Source organism: Alosa pseudoharengus, unplaced genomic scaffold (assembly GCF_046254945.1).
Source record: "Alosa pseudoharengus isolate Yale_2024_CS ecotype anadromous, Long Island Sound unplaced genomic scaffold, YU_APseudo_1.1 YU_APseudo_1.1_scf_7, whole genome shotgun sequence".
NCBI lineage: Eukaryota > Metazoa > Chordata > Actinopteri > Clupeiformes > Clupeidae > Alosa > Alosa pseudoharengus.
In genome coordinates this window covers 5,127,516-5,147,177 of record NW_027468859.1, presented here as the reverse complement: position 1 = coordinate 5,147,177, position 19,662 = coordinate 5,127,516, and positions in this window count along the sequence as shown.

The window sequence follows — 19,662 nt, the reverse complement described above, 5'->3', positions numbered from 1 at the left end:
TCTCTTGCTCCTTGTCTTTTTCACCATCTTCATCCATCTCCTCAACTCTTTCCTCCAGCAAGTCAGTGAAGTGGGGAGGATAGGTCCACAAGACCACACTGGTTCCAGGGTACCCTCTTCAGTCTTTTCCCAGCCTTGACCAGGATCATGGGGCTTGGAACACCAGAATGTCGGTGTGGCTGCTCTCTTGTATATAGCCAGGCGGTGGTTGACACGGTTGATGTGTGGGACCAGGTTGTCTCTGCAGTGCGGGAGCTGGGACACATCCACCTTGGATCTGGTGGTAAGCGTCTCATCCTCTCCAATCATTTTTTCATCATGATGCTGCACACGTTGTTCACAGATTTTTCACGGGCCCGGGCATACATTACACAATCTAAATGCCTCGATGTCCTCCACCACATCTGGCTCCACAGACCACTGATCACCAAGTTTTCTGAGTACATAAATAATTATAGTATTACAAAGTCACAATGTATCAATACCTATGTTCTGCATTAATTGCCATTACATGCTACAGAATATCTGACTAAAAATATTCACTTGAAGGCTGCATGGTACTTTGGATTACTCTGAAGCTTTTTCAGAGGCCCTACCTTCCCTTTGCCTCTAAAGGCACTTGTAACGTCTTTTCCCCTGAAGACGTATAGGCCGAGTATTGTTGTGCAGTAGTCTGCCCCCTTACATTTTGCCAATTCGCTGATATTTAGGATCCGCCTGTGTTTTCCGGTCCCAATGTCGACGTAGATGGTCAGCGGGACGGATTAGGCGTGGTGTAGGAGGATGAAGAAAATGTCTGTGTCTGGAGTCCTCACCACAGCCACATTGTGCCGGGTGTCAGTCTCTTCCTGGGTTGACTCCACCTGAGGTATCGAAACAAGTTATTGAGTAAGGTGTGATAGTATACAGTAAGACAACATTGATCAGTTTCTCATGTATGACTGGGCTTGGCTAAATATTTTCCAAAAGTTTCTAATAAAGAAGAATAGTGAGAAAGACTGTCAAAATACTCACATTGCCACCCGATGACTCCAACTGATATGATTTGCCTTCAACGACTACCACTGCTGTTCCACATTTCTCCAGCTGTGATGCAGATGCTTTGCTGACCCACACCTCAAGTAGCAGTTTACAGAGTTGTGTCTTGTTCTCATCATTTGCCAGGAAGAGTTTGAAGTCACTCGGCTTCCTTGTTGCAGGGCCACCTATGATGTACCGCTGGGACACGCCACGACGCAATCTCTCCTGAGCTTTGACAGAATCATCATGGTAGGAGTGCTTCTTAGCCACCATATGGTCATTGTTGTTCATTTGCATGTTGTGACACTATAGTCAGGGGCGCAGCTACCCATTTTTTGAGGGGTATGCAACAACAATATTGCCCCCCCCCCCCCCCCCCCCCAAAAAAAAAAAAAAAAACACAAACAACTAAAGCAAAACAAAAGGCCAATAATTTACACTATTACTGTGCATTAGTGTGTATTGAATATGTTTTTATAGAAATGCTGCCAATTTGATGTTTAACTTGATGTTATACTTGATAAGTATTGATAAATGGTGCAGTCACTTTAAGAGAGTCTAAACGGTTCTCATAACGTCCTTTTGCCAGCTATTGTTCAAAATGGATAAGGCTGATAGGCCTACTCAAGCCTTCTTTGTTTGCACCACATTGACAACACAAAATTAAGTTATTTCAAGGAGCCTTCATTGTTAGGATATGGAAACATGTAATGAGTTGCTGCTAGCGTTTCTGTTTGCAGTTGGCCATTAAAAGTGCAGTATGAGCATGGTAGCCACCTAGCTATCTGAATAGGCTATGTTTCAATCGGCATTATGCTTAACAAATGCTAGTTAGTCTGTTAACATTCATATTTGCAAGCCTCCAAGCACAGACGTCATCACTTTAAATCCTACCTGTTGCCTTTCACCGTCCACTTATTTAACTGATGTTGCATCCATTGACATGCCATCTCCTTTTTCCTCTTTCTTTTTCTATTTTTAGCCGCCAACAACTTTTTGCTGTATCCATCTTTTTCCATAGACGGTTCATAGGCCTATCTGCTCGCTCAGCGCTGACGGCGCCCCCACTCCCTCTTCTATGTCAAAATTCTATGATGGAATTTTATGAGATAGGGTGCCTACTCTAGCCTGTTAGTCCACTAAAATGTTATAGAACATTGAGATAGAACATGTTGAAATGATTTAGAAATGGACAGCAGTAGCTACATATAGAAAATACCAAATATATTATTTTAATTTTTTACCATCGCTTTGGCGCCCCCATGGTGCTGCGCCCCTATGCTTGATATAGCGCATACCCACTTTTTGCGCCACTGGGTGTGAACTTAGCCTCAGTCACTTTTGGTCCCATGAGGCAACTCTTCAGTTTTTGCTGGAGACAAGAGAAGAGAAAAGTAGAATACAGAAGAGATGAGAAGAGATGATTGTTCCTCACACTTCTGAAAGAAGAATAAAAATGACCCTGAGTATCCTCACTTCTAAACCCCTCTCATTAGCACGCCGCGCCTGTCTGTCTGTATCTCCTGTTTGTTTTGCTGGCTACAGCACAGTGTGACTCAAGCAGAGGAAGATGAGGAAGAGGATGATACCAGGGCAGGGCAGGGCCAGGTGGCATGGGGGGATGAAGGAGCAAATGTCATAAAGCTTGAGACAAACTGAGAAAAACAGAAAGCATCTGCTTAGCATGTGTGGAGGCACATCAGTCAGCAGAGTCCCATCTGTCATGTACTTTAATCCTGATTTACGGAATGTTTGTGTATTTTCCGGAACTTTCTACCAATGCGGTGAGATTCTTAAACTCTGTGTGTGTGTGTGTATTTTTTCCATCACCTGTGTGTGTAATTGTCCTGAGTGACAGAAGTGACACCAGATGTGGAAGCTTAAAGTTCTCCTCTGAGCATTTGATCTAAAAAAAACCCTCCACACACACACACACTCCCCTGCAACCACCCTCCTCCCCCAATTAGTCGCTTAATTTAACTAATTAAGACATTGAGTGCTGGGTTGGGGGTGGCAGAAGTCATGCATCTGTTCAGCAGGGGGCCAGTCATGGGGTTGCAGGGCGGGGGCTAGTTTGATTCAGTCCACAGATGGGAAATCCATCAGCTAAGACAAGTGGTTGTTATAACAGGTATTACAAGGTGTTGCGTAAAGGCCTGAAATTGCATTTGAGGTTTGAATATTATTGTCTGCACTGCATTTACTTATTTATTTATGTATTTACTTATTTACAGGTTTATGCAAGTTAATGTACCTGCATTAAGACAGGTCATTTATCCAGGTTTTAAAACTGTGCATGCTTTTACTGAATAATAACCCCAAACATACATTGTCAGCAGAAAGCAGAATTGAACGGCAAGGAGAAAAAAGAGACAATATCTACCAAAATTTAGGGCCACCAACATAGTTTTGTTAAAAAGTGCCCGGTGGCTTCAAGCATCTTGGGAAAGAGCGAGAGATGGAGATACGAGTCAGTTTGGTGAGCAGAACAGGAGAGAGGCATGCGGTGAGCCTCTGTATTCTGTTTGATGTGTTTTCCACGGCTTCAGCGGGCGGCTAAAAACCTTTATCAAAGATTTATTTGAAGTCTTTAATCTCCCTTTCTACACTTTATGAACAGTAAAATTGCAAGGGCGCCCTGGAGAAGGTGTCTTTTTTGCTGAGTGTGTGGGTGTGGGTGTGTCCATGCATGAGTGTGTATATGTCTGTGTGTGTGTGTATACTGTAGGTGTGTGTGTGTGTGTGTTTGTGTGAGGGCCCTCCCTCAAGAGATCACACCTCATTAACGCTCAGCATTTCAACCTGTTACCTGGGCAACATGCTACAGTAAAGTAGAACTTTTCTTCCGTCACCTCGGGTGACTTCTTTATTAGCTCTTGTTTTTCATGTGGAGAATGCCTTGTCTGTAAAAATCCTCTCCTGTCTCCGAGCCCGTAATTCAAAGTGCTGTCCTTTGAATTGTCGAAGCCGCCGCCGATGTCTTTCATCAAGAGCCATCAGCCACGCGCCTCAACACTCTCTTTACTCTTTGTTTTTGCTTCCTTTCTGTCGCTATCTCAACATGTATCACTTGTCCAATTAACACCGTGTAACACACATACATTGTGGAGCGACTTTCATTTATTAAATTGTGGTTGAGTGAGAAGTGGAAAGGAAGTGGAAATCTTCTGGAGAGAAAAACTATACCAGTCTCTTAGACAGACTTAAACAGACACAGACTTAGAGAGGTTTAATCAGGCTATCACTATATTCTAATGGACATTTCAGCTGTCTCAGTGTAGGTGATTTCACATATGGATTTATTTTTATTAATTGTTGATATGTTTGTTATGTCCTGATGTCTGTGTGTGGAGTGCTTTGTGTTGTTATTGTGTGAATACAAATGTGCTATATAAATAATAAAAGAGGGCTCTATTTTAATGGTCTAAAATGGAAGTCTCTTTGTGGGCAGATCTTGGGCGCTGATGCTTTTTTACCGGCGGGATAATTGACTGTTGCGCCCGATGCAAATCTAAAATGGGGTGGTCTAAAGTAGTTACATTAATCATGGGTGTGGTTTGGGCGTAACGTGCAATAAACTAATCTGGGGGTCGTTTCTAGAAAGCATCGTTTGCTAACTTGAGTCGCAACCTTGGTAGTACGCTCCATCGTTCTTGGATTTGGTGTTTATAGAAAAGGTAGTTCGAACTCTCAATCGCAAAAAAGGACGCAAAATTTGGTCGTTTGAACTACTGCCCCTAGGCAGTCGCACTTGTGTCGTTCCTTGGTAGTTCCTGTTGGTGTCCGGAGCGCCTAACCAAAAATCACAACCGCCTAACCAAAATTTGCGAAGTGGATGTTTATCTCGTGACTCAATGATTGATCTATCCTGTAGCTTAATTTTGATTAAGACACTGACTCCCCTTTGATTAAGACACTGACTTGGGTCATTCTTGCTATTTATGTTAATTTAAGTATTGCCTTGCTTTTAGTATTATAATCTTCACAGACCCTTACATCAGCAGTGCTAAATGGTGTAGTGGCTAAAGCAGATGACTTATTATCCCAACGTTGTAGGTTCGATTTTCTGATGTGAGATTTTCCTCTTGCTTCTCGTTACCTGCAGGTGAACTGGTGTGACACGTAGATTCAATTGTTTTTGACTGATATATTGTACCTATGGTCTCTCGATGTAGAGTAATTATATACATAAATATGTATGGTCAAAACCTATTGTCTCGTAGGCCTACTCTTACTCAGAGATGAAAAGAAGAGATAGGATGCGAACTCCGGCCGAGCGCGCAGTGCACCGACGCGCTGCAGTTAAGCCACGGGACAGTTAATAATGTATGGGATACCCAGACATTCGTCCAGGCTATATATTTTTTCCAACATAGATATTTAACACAAATAATGGCACATATTGGTCGGCTTCAGTAAAATGTTTTATATACTTGCAATTATAGGTTTAGATTTTTGCAGATGATAATGACAATGCCAGCATAATCACTCGGTTTAAATGAGAAAAATGTCAACATAGGCTGTGGCAGAGAATTTTCAAGGGGTGGGGTATTACACGTTGCCACTGTTTCCACCAATGATATCTATCGCTGCATCATCAACAACGTTGTTGGAACTACATTGTTCGAACGTCGGAGGTAGCGAATTGCGACACAGGTACAATGCTTTCTGGAAACAGGTGCAACAATGTCGTTGTTTGGTCGCAAGTTGCGTCGTACCATGGTGGTTGAGCAACGTCGTTGCTAACTTTTCTAGAAACGACCCCCAGAGCGTCATCTCACATTCCCTTTAACAGGCACGCTTGTTCCATAACTGATTGCTATTATGTTGGCGTATTTGCCAGGCGCAGCCAGGAGCGTTCACAGCGCTATAATCACTGTTCAGTTGGGTTCAGTTAGCTATTGATTTTTCCTCTTGACAAAATGTAATACAGAATTGTCACAAAGACATACTTTCGGATGTTTTGGGATCACTCTTACTGAATCACAAGGTTGAATGCATGGTGATATTTTTGCAATGTACAATGTAATCTAACATTACCTCTCTATAGACAACACATCCGTGATTTGTGAAAATGTGTACGCTATTTATGCCTATTTTTTCACATCTTAATGGACAGCACACTGATTTCCCTCGAGTGGTAATATTTTTCTTTGAAATTATGTATGTTTACAGAAATGGGAACTACGTTGTATAGATGAGAGGAGCGAAGTGTGCATTGCGCAGCACAGGCGGCCAAGCAAGGGCTCCTTACCATCAGGCAACTCAACAATGAGAAACAGTTTCCAAGTTGACCTAACTTTCAGCTCTGCACAGTATCCCATTAACTGCATGACAGTAGGCTATTTACAATATTTTCTGTTAAGTAGAGTTTGTAAACACGTTATCATCAACTTAATGCGCACACAACATTTGTTTGAGCAGGAGAGAGAATAACAATGAATGGATGCACCAACTACAGAAATTGTAGCATACTTGCTGCTTTCTTGTACTATCTATGGTTGCTCGTTAACAGCACATAATAAGCTTATTTAAGCAAATTCACTAACTCAAGACTTCAAGGCCATCATGGATATAAAACGTTTTTTGAAAATAACGAAAGGATGGAGGGAAAATAGCAAAGCTTGGAGTTATTTCAGATGGGCTACAACAAGGTAGGCAAAATTATGGTGCTTAAAACCTTAGCGCAGCTGGAATAATGCTTAGGCTGATGTAAAAAACGAACGCGATGTTTAAAGCCATACACAACGGTAAATTGGAACAAAACTAAAGGTAACTTTAGCCTTTATAGGGCTGTATAAAGTTGTCAAAATTAATAGGTCGTAATTAGGCGTTGTTGTTGTAAAGATATTGCATGTAGATGTTGTACTATATAGGCAACTACATTTTTAGGTCACCAATGCACGAGCAAAACCGGGAAATGGACAAATATTATCAAGGCTTTGAATGTTTCTGTCTGTGCACGGGGGGTGTCTGTAGATTGGTGTGCAACGCATTCATTCATGCAGGCCTGTGGTCATGCATGCGCCCTTAAAATAGCATCTGCATTTGCGCGACAGACTTTAGACCAGGGAGTTCCTAGTCTGTGGCGGAATTGTTTTTTGAAACTGCAAAATATCAACAGTGAACGTTTGCGCCGGAACATGCCCCGTCTTTTCCCTAATTCCCTAATTTACAGGCATGTACCTGTGGAGGGAAAATTCCAATATGCGCTGACTGCAAAATAGGAAAGACAAAAGCATGTGACATGGGTAAAAAGAAATTACCTTATTACTGTAATTTCCTATGGTAGTTCATGCATGCCTGAGTGTTTGTGTGCTGTATTTATTGATAGTCCACCATAGTCATGTTGCCACTAAATCCAATCTCTAACTCTGCACTCAATTTGGATATCTCCATGACAGGTGGTATGTGCAGGTGGGTCTGCTAAAAAATCTCATCTGTGATGACCCCATCCAAATCAAGAAAGATAAAAAGGCTCTTGTCCTCCTGACAACCACACTTGATGGAAAAGTTGTGGATCACAACTGTATGTAGAAGAAAACGGAAGGGATCCAGTTCTATAACAAAACAAAAGGAGGAGCTGGCAAAATGGACCAGACGGCTCACTACTCCCCTGTACGTGCTGTATGCTCTTGTATGTATCATTAATGTACACAATGGAGCAGGAGCAATAAAGGTGGCCAGTGGGTCTCTGGTCCTACTGTAAGTGCTGAATGTGGTCACCCTCAACGCCAACACAACATCCTGATCAAATGGGTGGTGTGACAGCCGCTATTCAAACTGGATCAGAGCAAAGTATTGGCATGGAACACATAAACATTATGAGCCACTGGGCTCACACAAACATACACACACACACACACATACACAAACACACATCCAACTTGTTTTATTTGACTTAAAGGGACACCAGGCAATGTTTTCGTGTTAATTACTCATCTTCGTAAGTCGTATATGGTTAAATGACTCATTACAGGGCGAATGAAGACTCTCTCGCCCGCCACTACTGCCTGTAGGAAAAATATCCCGCTTGCAAGTTCAGTGTATCGTACCCGCCGACCGAAGCAGGATCAGTTTACATCCTGAATACAGCACAGAGGCAGGCTAACTAAACGCTAGCTAACGTGTGTATAATGGCAGAGCCAGCGAAGAAGCTTCAGACCGAGCGAGGGGGAGTTTCGTAGAGAAAAAGCATCAAGCTTGCCTGGTGTCCCTTTAAAGGGCCCATTTAGATATCATGATATATGATTGAGGGGCCCTATTAAGACATATTACATCACATAAACATTGTTATTTGACTGAGGGGCCCCATTCAGGAATCAGGAGTGGAGTGTTGTGTTGGCTGCTTTACGGGATCACCCCAGATGTTTCACTCACATGACTTCACATTACAATTGATGCTCAGCCTTGTACTGTACCTCTGAAGGAGAACCTGCATCTTGCACTGAGGGGAGTGTTCTGATTGAGAGAAAATTCCCACATGCACAGCTCCAGTAACAGGTAGAGATACAGTAAACAACATCAACGTCTACACATATATAAACTGATTGAAATGTTATTCTATTCAATATATTACTTTTGACAAATAATTAAATGTAAATGTTGTGCTGGTAAATGATTACATGTAAATGTAAATGTTGTGCTGGTAGGTACATTGGTAGGTAAACAGGGATGTCTGAATCGGTAGAGTTCAAAGGTAGTTCTTACAATGTTTCATCAGTGCTAGAGCATCAACCTCTAACCGTCCTCTGGAATTGCATCATGTCTTTAGCCTAGAGGGAGTCCAAGTGCACCTGCAAAGGTTCCGGAAAGTTCAAAAGGCCCCCTCCTCTGCCTGAGGCCTTAAAGCTAAGACACAACATACTGATGACACTCATGAGAAATAGCAAAGACATTTGAACTCTCTCTCTCTGTGTGTGTGTGTGTGTGTGTGTGTGCACATGCATGTGTTTGGGTATGTGTGTGTGTACGTGTATGTGCTTGTTCATGTGTGTGTGTGTGCGTATGTGCTTGTGCATGTGTGTGCGTGTGTGTGTATGTGCTTGTGTGTGTGTGTGTTTTTCCATATGCGTGAGGTTTTTTCATTTGTCAGTGTTTCCCTTTGCTTATGAAAGAATTCAATAAACATTGAATGCAGACAGTAGCAGAGGACCATTTTTGTTGTGATTAACTTTTTATTAAAAGTTTTGGATGACTAACAGAACAAAAACACTCAAACATTGACCATCAGCACACTAAGAACAAAAGAACCAAGGGAAACAGTTGCACACCACATTAAATACAAGATAACAAGGAAAATAGAACTAAAAATACAGAGGCTTGCATTATTGAGCTCTAAAGCAGTTTCCCAAACTTTTTTTCTGGGGACCCACTTTTTAAAAATGGCAGACCATCGCGACCCATTTCACTTCAAATCTACCCTGCAACCACCAATATTGTTTTAGGCCACAGGTTCTCCAACTTTTATATGTCTTTCCCAACCATACATTGCTATAGCCTAGGATCTAGATAGATAGATCCTGCTTTGAACACAGTTGTGTTGCATTTTGAGCACCATCAGCGTGAAAAGTTGGAAATGACTATGAAAGTTGGAAGAATGCGCCTTTACTTTGGAGTTAGCGAGGTAGAAAACGAGAGGAATAGTGTTTAAAATGTCCATTTAAATTGTAGCGAATTTTAAATTGTGAATTTTAAATCAGAAATAAGAATGTGAGGAGGTTGCTAAAAGCTTGCATCTACAATCAAAACTATCTACATGCAAATTGAATGGCCTTATGTCCGGTCTATGGATGTCTGCTTTAGTTGACAGCATGGTCACTAGATTTTAATTTGTAAAGTTGAGGAGCTGGTATCTGTTAATGTTTGTGCAAATAGGCGGATTCATGTCGTTTGCAACTGCGAGGTACATGGCAGGCGCCCCACAGAACGGTTTCATTTTGAGAGGTAGATATCCATGCTCTGGCACCCCCTCTGCGATGCGTTCGTCCCCCAGTTTCATGCGCCAGTTTCATGAGCTTTTATGACAAAACCGTGACTGTGGTAGTTAACAAACTACATCCTAATAGAAAAATGTTAGCTTTCCTGGTATCAAATGACAAATGGTATCAGTTAGGCCTATAACACAACATAAATTGTGCTGGCGACCCAAATAAAATCTCCTGCGACCCACCCGTGGGTCGCAACCCAGACTGGGAATGAGCTCTAAAGAGTTCATTTCTACCACTACATTTGCCCATGCAGCCACAGCTTGGGGTTTTTGAGGTATTTAAAGGAAAATTCCGGTTTTTAGCACTTTACGGCCCTTTTCTGGTTTGTTTTGGATGAACTAGAGTGGTGGACACCGAAATTTTGATGATTGGTCCTGTCTCGACTATTCTGACTTGTTTTGAATCGCCTTTGACTGCTCAGGGTGGCTGCCATCAGGCATACTGTAGTAGGCTACTCAAACATGTCCTAAAACAACCCTTAACGTTCGTTTTCAAAACTGTGCAACTCACCGAGTGGTTCGTGGAGTTTGTTGACTATTAAAAGCAAATATATTGGCGCAATGTATTATTTCCAGCCGTCTTATTTGCTAGGCCTATTGTGGAACTATTTATTCAGACACCTCACAACCGTGTATAAACTTCCGCTCAATATTTGAACCTGAAGCATAGACGGTGGCACAGTAATATCAACGTGCAATGAGTCTTCCAACAGAAATCAATGGGATTTTACAAAATGCCAAATAAAACACGACAGAAACTGTATTTCGCTGCGCTACTTGTTTTGGAACATCAACGAACACCACTAACCACTCGGTGAGTTGCACAGGTTTGAAAACGAACGTTAAGGGTTGTTTTAGGACATGTTTGAGTAACCTACAGTATGCTTGTTGGCAGCCACCCTGACCAGTCAAAGGCGATTCAAAACGAGTCAGAAAGGTCAAGACAGGACCAATCGTTCATTACTGTAACACCGGTTACACTTCACTTGAAGGTATCTACAAGTCAAGTCAACAAGGTATCAACAAGTCATAAACGCTTATGACATAACGCTTCTGTCACTTGCTTCTGTTAAGTGTCATTCAGTTTTGTCAAGTTAGGGTTAGGGTAAGTTCTTTATTCTTTATTTCAAGGATAGCCCCTTGAGATGTACCATCTCATTTTCGAGGGGGTCCTTACAATAATGACAAACAGTACAAAGATAATAAAGAGTAGGCTAAGTGTAATGTTCATGAGATGTAACATTTGTCACAACAGTGACGTACTGCATGACCCATGCGCAAGTGGTGTAGTCTGGGCAGAGCCTGCAAGCATCTGTAGCAGTACAGACGTATGTTTGCCTCCAACCTTTAATAAGTAAACAACACTTTCTTAACACACGGTCTGGACATTGACTCGTATAACGAGAACATCACAGTAAGCGCTTTCAGACATACGTGTAAGACCGGAGGTTCTGCCGATGTTAAACGGTGGGGCCGTATATCTGAACAACATAACCGGTCATATGGAAGTCCGAATTTACTACGCCTGTTTGAGTCGTGATTCACTCGGATCTTTCACCCGTATCTTTAAATTAACCCACGAGTCGCGAGTCTCTAGTATCATTAACTCGGATCAGTTGAGTCCTACTACAATTCAATCTAAAACGATAAACAGCGCCCCACACAAACCTCTTGCAACATTAGCTAGCCTACTAGCCATCATATCTGCCAAAAATGTAACCATTTCGTAAGTAGGATAACCACACCTCTTAAATAACATTCAATGTTCTGCATGTAGCCTAGGCATACTTTAGATTTGGTGTATAGATGTGTAGCATATTAAAATGCAATTAGGTCGCGCAGACAGTCCGAAACATTGCACGCTCTTAATGGAGCTGCTTTGTATACCCGGGTTAGTCGGATCGCTGGGCCGGGCGGTTACGTTATGAGTGCGAGTCAGCCGAATCAGCCGGCTACGTTGTCATGAGTGGATCAGTAGACGAGCGAGTAACTCCTCGTCAAGGTGAAAAGCAAATCCACAACAAAAGCCATTCTTTCACTTCTGAAATAACATACAATGTTCTACACGTAGGCATAGCCTACTTTTAAATGCAATTAGGTCGCGAAGACAGTACGAAACATTGCAAGCTCTGTATGGATGCTCAGGCTAGCCGGGTCAGTTGGATCTGCAGGGCGGGCCGGTTACATTGTTATGAGTGCGAGTCAGCCGAATCAGCCGGCTACGTTGTCATGAGTGGATCTGTAGACGAGCGAGTAACTCCTCGTCAAGGTGAAAAGCAAATCCACAACAAAAGCCATTCTTTCACTTCTGAAATAGCATACAGTGTTCTACACGTAGGCATAGCCTACTTTTAAATGCAATTAGGTCGCGAAGACAAGCTGCTCAGTCTAGCCGGGTCAGTTGGATCTGCAGGGCGGCCGGTTACGTTGTTATGAGTGCGAGTCAGCCGAATCAGCCTACGTTGTCATGAGTGGATCTTTAGAGGAGCGAGTAACTCCTCGTCAAGGTTAAAAGAAAATCCACAACAAAAGCCATGCGTTCACTTCTGAAATAACATATATTCTGCACGCATAGCCTACTTTAAAATGCAATTAGGTCGCGAAGACAGTCTGAAACATTGCAAGCTCTGTATGGAGAGTAGGCTAGCCAGTGGATCAGCCAAGCGGGCCGGTTACGTTGTTGTTATGAGTGCGAGTCAGCCGAATCAGCCGGCTAGTTGTCATGAGTGGATCTGTAGACGAGCAAGTAGCCTAGTTTCTACTCGTGTCAAGGTGATAATAATAATAGGCCTAATGAGAATAGTAGTAGTAGTAGTAGTAGTAATAATAATAATAATAATAATAATAATAATAATAATAATTTAGTCACTGCAGGGCATTTCTATGTTCCTGTTTCTATGTCTACATTGAAAGTCAATTGCTTAGGCTAAGACAATAAATAAACAGTCTGGCTCAAACTGCTTTCTTTCCCGTGAGTGGGTGGAGGTTTTGATGCTATTATATTAGGCTATTTTATATTATATTATATTATGTTATATCATATTATATTATATATGATATTATATTAGTCTACCTAACATGATATATGTATAGCTATGATTAATAGGCTAATAATATTAGTTGCCTAGTATTAGCTGCCTATAATACCTATTAGAATAGATCAGTGTTGTAGTCAAGTCACTATGCCTCGAGTCCGAGTCCAGGTTCGAGTCCTCAGTGTTCAAGTCCGAGTCAAGTCCAAGTCATTAAAAAAAAATTCCAAGTCAAGTCCGAGTCGAGTCCACTACTCATCCGAGTCAAGTCCGAGTCGAGTCACTATTGATCCACGTCGAGTCCGAGACGAGTCCCTATTGATCAAGTCGAGTCCAAGTCCAGCACTAAAGTAAGCATAGCCTACATGTCGTTCCATTTTTTTCCATTGCAGATGAAATCCTTAAAAGCAAAACGGACAATCTTCTGTCTCCAAGCAGGGGTGCCATCACTTGTGTGAAAGTAGTATTGCCAAATTTCTTGCCAAACCCAATGTGTTGTATTTATTATATCGGAGAGAATACCATACCATAGCTATACCATAGCCTATAGGCCTACTCATAATAAATGGGCAATCCACATCCCAATCACACAGGCCATTAAGTCACATTATGCTGTTACTGACTGCTGACAATTATAGGCAGTGTTGTAGAGGTTCATACTTCACAAGAGCTAGATGAACGTTGGAGTAGGCCTATTTTGTAAGAGGTAGTGTGGATCATAAAAGGGCATTTTTTTTTATTCTGGCTGTTAAATAGCCTACACAATTTTAGCGCAGTTTGGGAGGGACAGAAACAGAGCAGGGCCCGTCTTCTTTCTGACTCCCGTGACGTGAACACTGGCTACCGGCAACTGCATAATTATGTTATCACTTCACTGACACTATGGTTACATATTTCACGTCAACAATAGAGATGAAAACTAGCTTTAGGTTAACGAAGATGTAGATCATCTGCCTAATTAATTTATTTGTGCAACAGGTCACGTTCATTTCAGCGAGATGAGTGAAATTTATGTTTTAAGCTGCCATCGCCATACTATTTGCTACGATATTCACCTGTTAGAAATAGAACACGTTGCTATTTCCTTTTTTTTCGTGCAGTGGATTAGGCTATCAAATCGCTCGTTTGAACAGTAACAGTAATCCATTTCATTCGTGGTTTTAAATAGTTGTTTCTGGCCAGGTTCAGTTTGTCAGTTTCACTTCAGACATGTAGGCATACATTGACACTACATGGACACTCTACTAGGCAATTTAATGTTATGCTTCTATATTTTATGACACCAAAATTAAGAAGTATGCTATATCTTGATCGGGAAAACGCTTAGTTTATTTTTCTTTCATCCGATAATAGCCTGCTGCAAATTAACAGAAGCACGGCAGGGCACGCCCCGAATGAAAATGAATGAATGGAACCTCGCTTCTCGCGTCAGTCAGGGAAAACACTGTTCACCAAGTCACGATGATCAGCTATCCAGCAGCAGTGTGTGTTGTTTAGCCTAGGCTGAGTGTAATCTTAGGTAATGTTATGTCATGTATGAGAACTAATATTGCCTGGCAATAGCCTACTACATTGAAATAGCGGCGGCCATATCTCCAGGCATTTTGGTGTTAAAGTTAATGTTAGTTTGCTTTGCATGTGAACATGATGTGACTTGCGATGTAGCCTACGACACGAAGCAGTAGCCTAACATTCCCTTGAACTAAAATTAGTATTACGAATAATTTAGATATTAAAATCACATAGCAAATTATAGCCTAATGACATACTACAATTATAACCTTATGATATATTACAAAAAAAGTCGAGTCCTCGACGAGTCATCGCGAGTGTGAATGCACGAGTCCGAGTCCAAGTTCGAGTCATCAGTGCTCAAGTCCAAGTCAAGTCACGAGTCTCTAAATTTAGCTAATGACTCGGACTCGAGTTCGAGTCTCGGACTCGAGTACTACAACACTGGAATAGATTCCTAGTAGCCTACTATTAGTATATAGTAGTGGTAATAAACATTGTAGCAGAGTAGCATTAGACCTAGGCAAATTTTCTATTGTTAACAAAACAACAACAAATAATTAATTATTATAATATAGGCTACCCTCCCTGTCAATAAGATCAAAGTTTCTGAACATGAGCACCAAAAAGATGAACAATGTGTGGATGCACTTTGACCAGGAGACCAAAACTCTTAGGCTAAATGCAAGTACTGCAAAAACCTGGTTTCAAATCATGGAGGATTCACATCCAACATGAGAAGGCACTTAACGAAATGAAGCACCCCACTGCACTGCTTGAACGTAGGACTGAATTTCTTTGCGATTTAGCAATACTGACTCAAGTGACTCGTTCAACCCGGATCAGTTTAGTGAGTGACTCAGAATAACCCGGATCCTTAAAAGGAATCGAGTTTAACAGGCCTAGAATTTACCCGGTGTTTATACTACTCCCCCCCTATATTTCCTCCGGACATTATGTAAATGTGCTGTGTCTGAACGAGGAGTAGAACATGCGATTAAAATTCACACCTAGTGGGAGGGCGTGTTGGTGACGTTTCTTTCGTGCGTCCATGTGGTTAGATCTGACTTAAATGCCAGTGTTATGATGGAGTGGCATAGTGCTGTCCAGAAAATCTCCGACCTGGAAAGATGCAGACATCACGGAGCTACTGTCCATGAGGGCATACAACATTTTTAAAGAACACCTGAAGGGAACGTTAGAGACACGTTAGCCTACAACTGCATGGCAAGGACAAACGAATTCAGAAGACTGAATCATCATAAGCAGAAGGCGCTGAAAAGGCAGTAGCCTACAGTGACGTCGTTGACGACAATAACAGGAGTATTTAGGCTAATAAATTGTTAGCCAACACGGTTTTCTGTTCATTGATAGCCTTCATGACCTGCTGAGCTCGCTGATATTTGCTGAGCATATACTGTATGCCTAGAGAAAATGAAAGCGAAGAAAACCCAACTTTGTTCCAAGCTCCAGGGCCGTAGTCACCATAGACATTGAGGGGGACGTGTCCCCCCCCCCCCCCAATATTAAAATATGACCAAAATGTCCCCCCCAATATACGTACATAGAAAAAGAAAGAAAGAATAAAGCGCTATACTAGGCCTACAGGAAACCAACACGCATCAGAAATGTAATCAAACGTAACTAACGCACTAACGCAATTAGTGACCTATGGTTCCAGAGTACCCTACATCCCTGAGTGGTTTGTCCTGGTGATTTTCCGTTTTTCATTAGTGGCGTGCGCTATCAAAAGCTTCCATTTACTGCACCCTACTGCGGTGAGGTAGGGCTGTCAACAATATCGCAAAAGCTACCGGTACAATTTTCACAAAACTTATTGGAAAGGTGTAGCACAGGCTAAGGAAATCCCATACATGTTTGGAGCCGATCAGACTGAAAGGGAACATGTTCCATATTGTAGCCTATTCTTGTAATGATAGCGAAAGTGAAACGTTTTATTTTAAATGATGAATTTGTGCAATCCTGTGTCATTTCTTTCACGTCTTTCAACATAAATAATGCATTCATATGCTAGTAGTAATGCCAGAAATTACCGTTTATAGGCCTCTTAGAAATGATTGTTGCATCTTGCATATTATTTAGATGCGCACTCAATCGCGCATCCATGCAGGCAAAACGTGATCAAATGTGGCGACAGCACACAAGTTGGAAAAAACGTTTACAATGTGATGATAGCCTACAGTTAATGTGAATCGCGGACAATAACCAAAGAAAGGAATTTGCACCTCCATTCACCAATTACAGGGTATATACAGAAATTCTTAAGTTGAATTTAATACCTTTTAATACCTTTTTTAATACCTTCACAATATTGTTTAATACCAACACGACTTCAAGCTGCAACTAGCGGCAACCTTTCGAAATTCAGTGTTGGGGGTGACTAATTATAAAGTAACAGATTACTGTCATTTTTGTTACTTAACTTTCTGAGTAAGAAAGTGTAGCAATGCTTACAATTCAAATCAAGTATCTTATTACAGTTACTGGATACTTTGTTCCTTTTTTGCTTTAATAAAAACACTGGCCTATACACAATTATTTGTTATTTAATCCTAACCCAAGATAAAAAGTTATTTAATTGTTATGTGTAGGAAGAGCACACACACCACTTCTCCAGCACTACACTCTTTCTTTCACTATCATTCTCTCTCAATCAAGACAAAATGACAAATGAAAATCAGAAAAGGTTTACTGGACTTTCTTCTAAAAAGGCCTACGACCATACGCAGTACACACACACACACACCCTTGCCGTCTCATATAATTTGCCAGTCAAGGTATCACATTCAAAAATAGGCTGTCACATTTTACAAAAATACTAATTATTAATTGGGTGCTGCTGGAGAATGTGGGCCCCATGTGATAAAATACTTTTGGGTCTGCATGCTCCCTGTGACGAACATTTTGAAAAATAACCCCTTAAATGGTGACTTCTGGGGAATTTTGTGGAAACTAATTGACAAATTGACTTAAAATATATTATATTATAATATATTGATAGCATATTACTATACAGCCTATACAAACCTACACAGGTTCTTATATTCAACTAATTTTAAGCAAGTCTATTAGAACTTTGATCTCATCACATACTACATCAAGGGAGTAACCCTATAGCTTCTGAGCAAGCTTTGAATAATGTAAAGGTAACACCTGTTAAACTAACCTTAACATGACATTTACTGAGGGTAGAAAATGTTAAATCTTATAGCCTAAACCTTATTTTATAGCCTAAACAAAGCAACACTGTCAGGCCTATATTTAACCTCTATTCTGTAGTCAAGGCAGGGGTAGCTCATTGCAAATAATAACCCCTTATAACATGTGCATATGTTTACATGTTATATTCTTGTTTTTCCCCCTTTCATTTAATTATATATTTGTTTGAATGAAAAGGCCTTCTGCCTTTATGGGGACTTTTAATTTGAAAATGGTTTATTGTGATACTGTATGTAGGCTAGGCCTAGTTTAGGCTATGTCTGCTGCTCTTACAGCCTGTGTCATTGAAAACGCGATGGCGCAAATGATTACTTTTTTGGATGACAATGACAGCTGGTAGCATAGACTTACTGATAGCTTCAATGACGCATATTTATGTGGAGACAGTAGCCCTACGTGGCCGATGAGCCAGGCAGTCGACTCTTCCACCTCTGATTACGTCCGCCCATTCTTGTTTGCTGGCTAGTAGACTCCAGAGCGGTAGAAAAACGGCTCTGCTAGACTCCATACATAGATATATACACTAGATGTCGCCTTCTGCTTCTCAGCATGCGTCAACACCGCCGCCATCTTTGTACAGGGATCTGAAGCGCTAAACTAGTTCTCCTGTATTGTCAGCGTTACCTGTTTAGCGACGTTTGGCCATCCCCAGCGATAGAAAACCTTTTTAGCGATTAGCGACACATTTGGGAACTTCTCACAATGATGGCAGATCGGCTTCTTTGTTGTTGAAACGTAAGAAAATCACCTTTCTCATGGCTTTGTCATTTATGAATTCAGCTACATCTCGTTTGCCCATGGCACTGACCCATGATTATAAAAGTAACGACTGGCGTAGCCTATGTAGTAGCAGAGGTAAATGTTCTATAGATCTACAGCAACTTCTGGTGAGATTACAACTTACATGAGTAAACGAGACGAGGGGTATGTGGCCTCAACCAGAGCCTGTCTAGAAGAGCCTGTTTACTTTCATTGTATCGAACCTGGTTGCAGTTTACTCATTGTTCCTCTAGGGGCCGCCGCTAGCTAGTGCAGAATGAATGGGAGTCTATGGGGCTAGACGGGTAAAATGTATCGTTATTATCGTCTTAAGCTTAGTTTTCTCTAGACTCAACCATAAATACATGCCTGTCAGTTGGAACAACCCAAAAAACTAGATAATTGCTTGAGATTTTGACGATTTATGGTGATTTTATTTTCGCTAGATCTTTGCCCAGATTGACACTAATGCATTATAGAGGAGTGGATCACTGAAGCAAGATGGCGTCTCGATTGACGCATTCGTTCCAATGAACAGCAGTAGTCAAGGCGACATCTAGTGTATATGTCTATGGACTCCATATGTGACCTGACGGCATTCACTCCCATCCAGGGGCATTTTTTGTCTTTTTACAGATGTGGTAAAATATATCCAGTTTGAGCATAGAGTTTGAGGGGGCGCTAAAAGTTTTTACCGCAAACGCACACTGACATCAAAGATTGTTAAGGCGGAGCAAGATACTTCGTCGTAGTTCATGTCTATGGGCGCGAAATGGGGATCGAATCCTGTCTGCATAAAGAGGCGTGTCGATGACGTATTGATGAGCGTACGTTGCAACCCGCCAACAGCAGCAGCATAAATAACCGGCGCACACCTGATATAAAGTCGATTTTCTCCAGACTGGAATGCTCAAAAATGCTAAAAATGTACCTGAAATGTTCACAAGGGTTTGAGGATCATGAAAACGTGCCCGAAATTCACATTCTTAACTCTATAGAACTAAGACCTTAGCATATGTGGTAAAATTCTGAGCTATGCCCATAGACTTCAATGGAGCAGTCGCTGCCTCTGCTCTGCATAAAGGGGGATTTTGACCCCCCCGTGCGATC